The 9,051-nt window shown below is 34.8% G+C and overlaps 1 protein-coding gene and 1 long non-coding RNA gene across 12 annotated transcripts in view; one reads left to right on the plus strand and one right to left on the minus strand.

The window, feature by feature from the left end:
- Positions 1-3,836, minus strand: part of LOC128249960 (uncharacterized) — a 27,012-nt gene extending 23,176 nt beyond the window's left edge. For both annotated transcript variants that reach the window (XR_008266105.1, XR_008266106.1), the window contains exon 1: positions 3,540-3,836. This is a non-coding gene — a long non-coding RNA (uncharacterized LOC128249960). The remainder of the gene's footprint in view (positions 1-3,539) is intronic.
- The window catches only part of LOC106871672 (peripheral plasma membrane protein CASK), a 516,651-nt gene that overhangs the window by 243,603 nt on the left and 263,997 nt on the right, over positions 1-9,051 (plus strand). The window lies entirely within an intron of this gene.

A 9,051-nucleotide genomic window follows, 5' to 3' on the forward strand; every position in this document is an offset into this window, starting at 1 on the left:
ATATATATATATATATATATATATATATATATATATATATAAACACATGCATGTATATGTGTGTATGCACATATATATATATATGTATATACATGCGCATATGTTTGTGTTTATATATCTATACATGCATTACAGATATACAAAGATTTATATAAAAATATACTGAGAAACCCATATATATATACGTATATATACACAGATGTAAATATATATGTATATACACAAATAGAGGGTTATTGATTTCATTTTTGTACTAAAATACAGCATCATGTGTAATTTTTTTCCTTATTTCTTCTAAATGAATTGTGAGCGTGCACGGTTATATATATATATACATTCATACATACACGTACATATATGTATGTATATATACATACACTCACACATACACACATAGATATACACATACTCATCTTTATATGTATGTTTGAGAAAAAGGGGGAGAGAAAGAAAGATAAATCCACACACATATTTGTGTGAGTGCATAGTGTATGCGTGTGTGTCCGTGTGTGTATGTCAATAGACTTACATACCTGCAACTGTGATATTAGACATGCCAATTAATTAGGTGTGAAAACATTTGCACTTATATGAATGAACAGTGGAAGACAGCATCAGTTGCTGGGTGTAGAGGCACACACACACACTGACGCGTACCCACTCACATACACATACCTCTGTGCATGCATATATGTCAATAAGCACATCTGTATACGCACACACACACACACACGTGTACGTGTGTGTGTGTGTGTGTGTGTTTGTATTTGTGCAAGTGTATAAACACTGTTCATTGTAATAGAGAGTATAGGAGTCAGTTGGCATGCAATAAGCATCTGTTATGAAAGAGACGACCGTCGACCAGCGAATCAACATACATTCACAATTTGTTGTTTATTGTTGTTGGTGCTGCTGCTGTTGTTGTTGTTGTTGTTGGTGTTAGGTGCATGTATGAAGTAGACTGACCATTCTAAATCGAAGACCAAACTGTATTCCTTTGAAATGGATGTGTCTAGTAGTGTGGCATCATTTGACAGCTCACATGTTCTTTGTAGGAATCCTGTTTTCGTAGTCGTTGCTGTCAACAAAAGTGAATTCTCGAGAAGATTTCGATGGAGTACTTTGTATTTTAACTCACTATGGAACCTATCATCTCTTTCTACCCCGACAAATTCCTCCTCCGTCAGACTTTACCTCTCTTTATAGCACTCGCTTGATTCCAGGGGAATATTTCACGGTTCAACAGGGACAAATCTTTTAGAGAAAACAAAAGACAACAAACAAACAAACAAAAAAAAAAGAGAAAAAATATATTTCAACTTTTGTTGATTTTTATTGAATTTTTTTGTTGATTATTATTATTATTATCGTTATTATTTGTTTGGACCATCTCCTACACCCACACCTAAATATGTGTGTGTGAATGTCTGTGTGTGTATATGTATATATATATATATATATATATCTTGAGAAAGAGAGCTAGTTACTTTATACATGTGTGTGTATGAGTATATATGTATATATATATGAGTGTGTGTGTAATGTATTTGTTTCTGCAGAGGTGTGTATATAACATGAGTCTATAGTTGTGAAAAAGATTCATGTATTATATACATACCTATGTATGAGTGTATATTTCTGCTTAAAATCTACATCTGTTGGCTGATTCTTTTCCAGTGATTCCATTTCAGCCCAAGTCACTTTAACTGTGTGTGTGTGTGTATTTGCATGTGCATATATATATATATATAGATATATATATACGTGTAATGTGTGTATATGATGGATATACAGGCGGGGAACAAATGGCTCTACAAAAGGGCTTTCCTCATGACAGCTCTGGCATATATAGCTAATAATACATTTCTGGGAGAATTGGCTGTTTTGTAGGTGATTTTCAAAATATAAATAAAAATTTTTTATAAAAAATGAAAGACAAAATTGAAAGGAATTGAAGAAAAAGACTGAAATTCTATCATAAAGCATCGTTCCAATCTGCAAAATGTAAATCATCAGTTACTTCGTTGCATGCTTGGTTGTAATTAGTGTCTTCGAAGATTCACTACCTCACTTCCATAAATGTTCTCCAACAACTCCTTGCAACACATCTCTCTCTCTCTTTCTGTCTCTCTCTCTCTCTACACACACGTATATATATACAGACATATATATACATATATCTATATATACTTTGCCTTTATACACTCCCTCATATGTTTAGCAATATCATACCAAAAGACGCCTGATCTTATATTTGTTCATACTTTTCCATAATTCTTTCAAACTTCAACAACAAACTAACATCTAAGTCTGTATTTGTCACATATATACACATATCCACATATTCACATGCATGTATATATATATGTATATGTATTTATTTATTTTTATATATATGTATATACATGTATATTGATAGTATTGAAAGGGCATAACAAAATCAAGAGGGTGTGTGTATATATATATCTATGTTCTGTGGTTATATTCCTCTACATGTGTGTGTGTCTGTGTGTGTGTGTGTGTGCGTGTACATAGGTGTATGTGGATGGGTGTAGAAAGAGAGTGCAATTAACTGTAAACATAAATACCTATAGATCTATGCATGAGTGTATATAAGAATTGAGGTATGTTTAATTGGCTGTGGGTTGATAACATCCAACAGATATCGATGCACCATACCACTTCGTTTCCTTTTCTCTCTCTCTCGTCTCCGGATTTGTATATATATCTATCTATATATGTATATATATTTATATTTTTCCCTATCTTTTGAATTCAGTTAAATTACAACCGCTTTGACATCATCGATATTGTGTCACCCACAACTGCACACAGCATCTCTAAGTGACACATCCGGCTCTCTCAGTTTTTGGGGCTTTTTTTTTTTTTAGGGGCTGCAGGCTTCCTAACCACATTGTGTCGTGCTTTTCACAAAGGTAATGCAAAAGAAAAAAAGGTTACAGAGGAGACTAAGCAACAACAACAACAACAGTCATCAACATCATTACTATCACCACCGTCAACAGTACTACTACTACTACTACTGCCACCACTATTACTATTACTATTATTATTATTACTACTACTACTACTACTATTGCTGCTGTTCTTGCTGTTTTAAGAAAAAAAGAGAAAAGACCAAGCAGGCAACTCCTTTGTTTATTATTATTATTATTATTATTATTATTAAATACATTTCCTCTCCTTCCCCCTATCCACCTTCCCCTTACCCTCCACATAATCCTCTTATAAATATCTCTCCTTCTTTAAATACTTACGACAGTCACCACCCCTACTCATCCTTGCCACCATCTGACTACCGCCACCCCTTTCTTATATGGTCACTGAGGAGGTGGGGGGTCATCATTTGACCCCTGTAATCCAAGACAAATCTGTGTAAGTGACCAGCGGTTTGTGCTGACCTGGTGTGTGCCCAGAAGCAGCAATGCTCTCTGCTATTACTCTCTCCTCCTCTTCCTTCTTATCTTTCTATCTTTATGTCTAACAAAAGATGATCTTCATATTAATGTATTACTCACTTTTTCTATGTTTCTTTCTACTTTTTTCCTTGTAAACTTGGCACTGTCTTTGTCTGTCAGATGGCATGGCATTAATCTCAGACTCCATATTCTACTGCCAATGTAGACTTCCCAAACACCAAGTTATAACTAACTTTCAAACTTACTACTACTCCTTCTTCTACTACTACTACTACTACTACTACTACTACTACTAGAGCTGTGATAGAAGTTTTTTTTTCTCTCCCTCCTTCCCCGTCACCCATCGCATCTAATAATTTGATAACGTCCCAATTGAAGACTGGGTTTTGGAATAAATGTGTCTCTCTGTGGTGCCTCACTTTTAAAAATTAAATAATCACAAGAGAAATATATAACAAATATAACTTTTGTGTAAATTAGTATATTGGAATTTAATTATATAGTGTGTATATATCATCATATATATATATACATACATAAACACACACACACACACCTATATATATATATATATATATATATATATATATATATATATACACACACACATATTATATATCTCATCAAATCTTTTACTTTACTAAACTCTTGCTCAACTTTATTCTTAATATATTTCTCCACAATTCTTCCCTGAAATATTTACCTTTAGCTCTGATCTTATGTGTATGCATGCATGTGTGTGTGTGTGTGTGTGTGTGTATTCCTGTGATAAATATCAACTATAAATGTGTGCACACATTTATATATATGTATGTCTATATATGTATATAGGTGGGTTTAATTACAAGCTATAAATTAATTTGTAGATTTGTTTATTTTTACTTTAAACAAAAATGTTTCTTTGTTAAAAAAAAACAACTTTTTCACTCAGGTACCAAAACAAACAAACAAAAAAAGAAACTGAAACAAAATTAAGATGTTTTAATGTTTTAAGAGTTTTTTTTTTCCAACTTCAACCAAACCTGCTATGTGAACACTATTAATACAATCAAAACTGTATGTAACAACAACAACAACAACCACATTCTCCTATTGTTGTTGTCAGTGGTGGTTGTGGTGAGGTCTTTTGTTTGTGGAGAGAGAAAGAGAGAAAAGAGAAGGAAGAGAGAAGTTGAGTTGAAAGTATTTATGTTGTATTGTTGGACACTTTGACTGTGATGTTCCCCTCTTGAATTACCCCTCCTCCTCCTCCCCTTAATCAAACACCACTGATGCCGCCATCCTCATCATCATCACTATCATCATCATCATCATCATCATCATCATCATCATCATCATCATCACTTCATTATTTTCTCAGAAATTGTTCTGTGTTGTTGATATTTACTCTTGTTATTTAATCCCCCTCATATCATTTTTATTGTTATTTCAATTATTATTGTTATTTTCTTTGATTTTATCCTCAGTTATCACTATCATCATCATCATCATCATCACCATCATCATCATCATCATTATTATTATTATTATTATTATAAAACAGTGTCTTTCAATCTATGCAATTCTTCCGTCCTATCCTGGTTCTGATGGAATTTCCATCTTTTAAAAGTTTAAAGAAAACAAAAACAGAAAGTTTTAAAAAAACACGTCAAAAACATGTCACAAACAAACAAATATCGGGAAAAGAAAGTTAAATGACAACAACAGCAACAAGAAGAAGAAGAAGAAGAATGAGAAACGAAAGCAATGAGGGGGGAGAATAACTGCAAGTTGTAGAAAGTTGAAGCAGTTTCTATCTTTGAGTGTTGCTGCCTGCTCACCAAACTTATATAATATTACAAGAGTTTCGGTGTAATTACAACAACTCCAATAAAACCCATTCTATTTTGGATGTTGTTGTCAGATTTTAATTATTTCAATTGCTTAATTATGTTGGACAACTTTAATTTATTGATGAAAGATAAAAAAGTGATAAAACTTCCCTTCTCATATTCTCTTGAACAAATTACAAAATAACAGGAGACAAAAAAAAAAAGAAAAGAAAAAGCAAACAAAAACTTCTACAGGAATGGCCTGTAAACCCAAAAAACGCCCGGATAGTCTGGAAGGCTTCAAGTTGGGGTATTCCCCCCAACGGATTGTGCAATGTCACCCTGCTACTCCTGTCAGGCAAAAAAATGATTTAAAACTTTACGGATGGATTTATCCAGGAAATCCTCGTCGGGATTATAACTATGAGATGTATAATCATCAATGTTGGGTATGTAGAAGTTTGTTATCTTCTTGTTGTTGTTGTTGATGATGATGATGGTTATACTTGTTTGATTTGTGTCTGATGAAAAGAACAGAGCCATAAAGTTTGAAAGCAAGTGGTTAACTCTTCCTGGGTCACTGTGTATGGGGTGGCTTGTAAGGACTTATAAAACCAATGTTTACCCCCTGGCTGCCCTGCAGAATCAGGGTTCTATCAATTAGAGCCTTATGAAACAATATCTCCTGGTCATTTTGCTGGCTGTAGTTTACTTTTGATTCCAACTTGAAGTCAATTTCACACAAATTTCTATGTTCTTAAGAAATGCATGAATGTCACACACTCTCTTCAGTTCATTTTACATTGTGCTAATTCAGAAATTAATGATTCCTTTGTTTACTGACAACCCCCTTCTACCTCCACCTCATTTGTGTTTTCTCTTTCACCTGGACATTTAGTTATATTAGTTGTTCTTGTTGTTTAGCCCCAGGTTGATCTCGATCCAGTAGACATGGCATCAAAATAATGCCAGCTATCACATATTTTATTATTCTGGTATAGTCTATCTGGATCTACATTTATTAATGTGTCCTTTCTTCACTTTTTTAAGACAATATATGCAGTTTAAGGAAGATCTAGCTGTTATGTCTTGCAAGTTGACTTGCCAGGTAGAAGCAGCCTTCTTATTTTCAACTTGAACAATTTTCTACTCTATTTGTCCCACGACTGTTTCCCACATGTTACTATATCTGTCTATCCCACATGTTACCTTCAACTTATATCTTAAGCCTAACTGTATTTTTCTTACCATCAATATTTGTGTTAATTATTACTATTTTTATCTTAATTAGCATTTCTGTATTTAAACTGCTGCTTCAAGTGGGGGGGGGGGCATCAATTCAAAACTTAAGGGTCAACTGAATTATAAGTGGAATGTAATCAGTCAAATATAATTAGCTGAGCTTTTACTGAAATCAGTTTTACTTAATCAACTGTTCTTATAATTTACCTTTGATTAAATACTCGAACAATTAACATTCTTATTTCTAAACATTTTCATGAAAGACCTGATATTTTGTCTGGGGTATTATTGGGATGAAGAGGTCAAACCTTCCTACAGGCAAAATAAATAACCTCTGTACGCCTGGCTGACAAACAGGTGACACTCTGGATGCCAGTTGCCATCTTGGCCAGTAGGGGAAGGGTATGGATGGATGTAAAAACATTTCATTTGAAATAGAAATGTAGAGATTTACATAAGCTTCCAGTATTCTGGCACAGATCGAAACCAGTGTCTTCACCCATCCACCCATCCACCCATCTCTCTTTCTCTCTAACTGTTTCTGTATTTTTTTATGCCTGTCTCTATCTGTACACACACACACACACACGCACACACACTTACACACACACACACACGCACACATGCTGGTGTGCTCCAGCATGGTCTGAGTCAGCAGTCAAAGAGTTCATATTTCTTATTAATGTTGCTTTAGATGTAAGAAATGCAAACACAACAGAACTTTCTAGTCCCACGATTCCTTAAGTGGCTGTCCTCTACCGATTCTGATGCTTCCGGTGATTGCTTAATCATGTGTGTCTGATTATTAGTCTGGCAGTTTAGTTCCACTTGATTGGTTCTTCACTTTCAGAGTATTCCACACATCAACTGTGAGATATTCTCACCTTTCTCCATACTCTCCCATAGCTTCGTGTATTGGATCCACGCATAAGATATCACCTGCTGCCCTTACTCGTTGAGGGCAAGTGCTCACTGTTCTCACTCATTGAGGGCAGGTGCTCTCTATCGTCACTTGTTGAGTGCAGGTGCTCTCTCTATCATTCCTCATCCGTTCACTTTATACATTTTCATCTTTTCTTTTATTGAAAAAAAAAAATCATCAAGTTTGAGGCTAAGACATTGGCACCCAGGTTTTCTTTCTTCCCCACACCCTGTCACTCACTGGTTCTCCCCCCCCCCCCAACTTATCATTAGAAATATCTTGTGTGTATGTGTGTGCATATGTGTGTATGTGAGTGTATATGTATGTGTGTGCAGCAAGGACTCTAAATGTATGTGTGTAACATCGCACATTTTGTGTGTGTGTGAGTATACATAACAGCACAGTTTCTTTTGGCATAGTTTTAGTATGTATAATGCTATGAGTGTATATATTCAATTACAAGTATGTTTAACAATGTGTGTGTGTGTGTGTGTGTGTGTGCATGCAGGAGAATGTTATCTGATGGGCTGTATTACGTATTGGTAGACAAAATATCAAGCATGTGTGTGCGTGTGAGAGAGAGAAAGAGAGAGAATTTCTGTGTTTCTCTGTTGGTTTGTCTATCTGTCTCTCATATCTTTCTCTATCCGTCTCTCATATCTTTCTCTCTCTCTCTCTCTCTCTCTCTCTCTCTCTCTCTCTCTCTCTCTCCATGTATGTAACCTTACATTCTTAACACTGGGTGAATATGTATTTCAGTTACATTACAACAACTATACATAATGTTTGTGTGTAATATAAGAACTACAGTATGTGTGTGTGTGTTTGTGCAGTAATGTGCATGCTAGTATACATAACGTCAAACACTAAGAAATTCCAGTTAATTAAAACAACAATGTTCATGGTGGAAACTAAATTTTCTTAATCTGATCAAAACAAAAAAAAAAGAGTAACAAGGGAGACAATCCAAATATCTAATAGTAAATACAAAATTGTTTTGTTTAAGAGTGAGGCGACAACTGTGAGCATGTTTCTGCCTTGTTTGACCTTCTTAGAGACGTGAAGTGAGACTCAGAATGTTGGATCAGAGAATGATCAGGAATGTTTAAAATTTTGTGAATAAATATTGAAGGGTAGGATAACACTTACCCAGGTGTAATTAGTGCTGGATGTAAAAACTCTGTACAGGTATTTATAGTTAAAATACTTGATTCTTTTATTCTTTTACTTGTTTCAGTCATTTGACTGTGGTCATGCTGGGGCACTGCCTTTAGTCGAGCAAATTGACCCCAGGTCTTATTCTTTGTAAGCCTAGTACTTATTCTATCAGCCTCTTTTGCTGAACTGCTAAAGGGATGTAAACACATCAGTTGTCAAGCGATGTACAACAATGCTACATGGTAGTGAGACATGGTTTCTGGATACAGCGAACATGTAAAGACTAGATAGGAATGAAGCTAGTATGCTCCTTTGGACACCAGTATGCATGTATGAGTGCAATGTCAGTGTGCATGAATGACAAAGTGCAAATGTGTTGAGAGGAAAATTGTGAAAGGAACCAGACACAGCCAGGAAAACATGGGACAAAGCGGTAAAAGCTGATCTCAAAATGCTGGACCTTACAGAAAACAAAGGA

The sequence above is a fragment of the Octopus bimaculoides genome, chromosome 18 (genome assembly GCF_001194135.2).
Source record: "Octopus bimaculoides isolate UCB-OBI-ISO-001 chromosome 18, ASM119413v2, whole genome shotgun sequence".
NCBI lineage: Eukaryota > Metazoa > Mollusca > Cephalopoda > Octopoda > Octopodidae > Octopus > Octopus bimaculoides.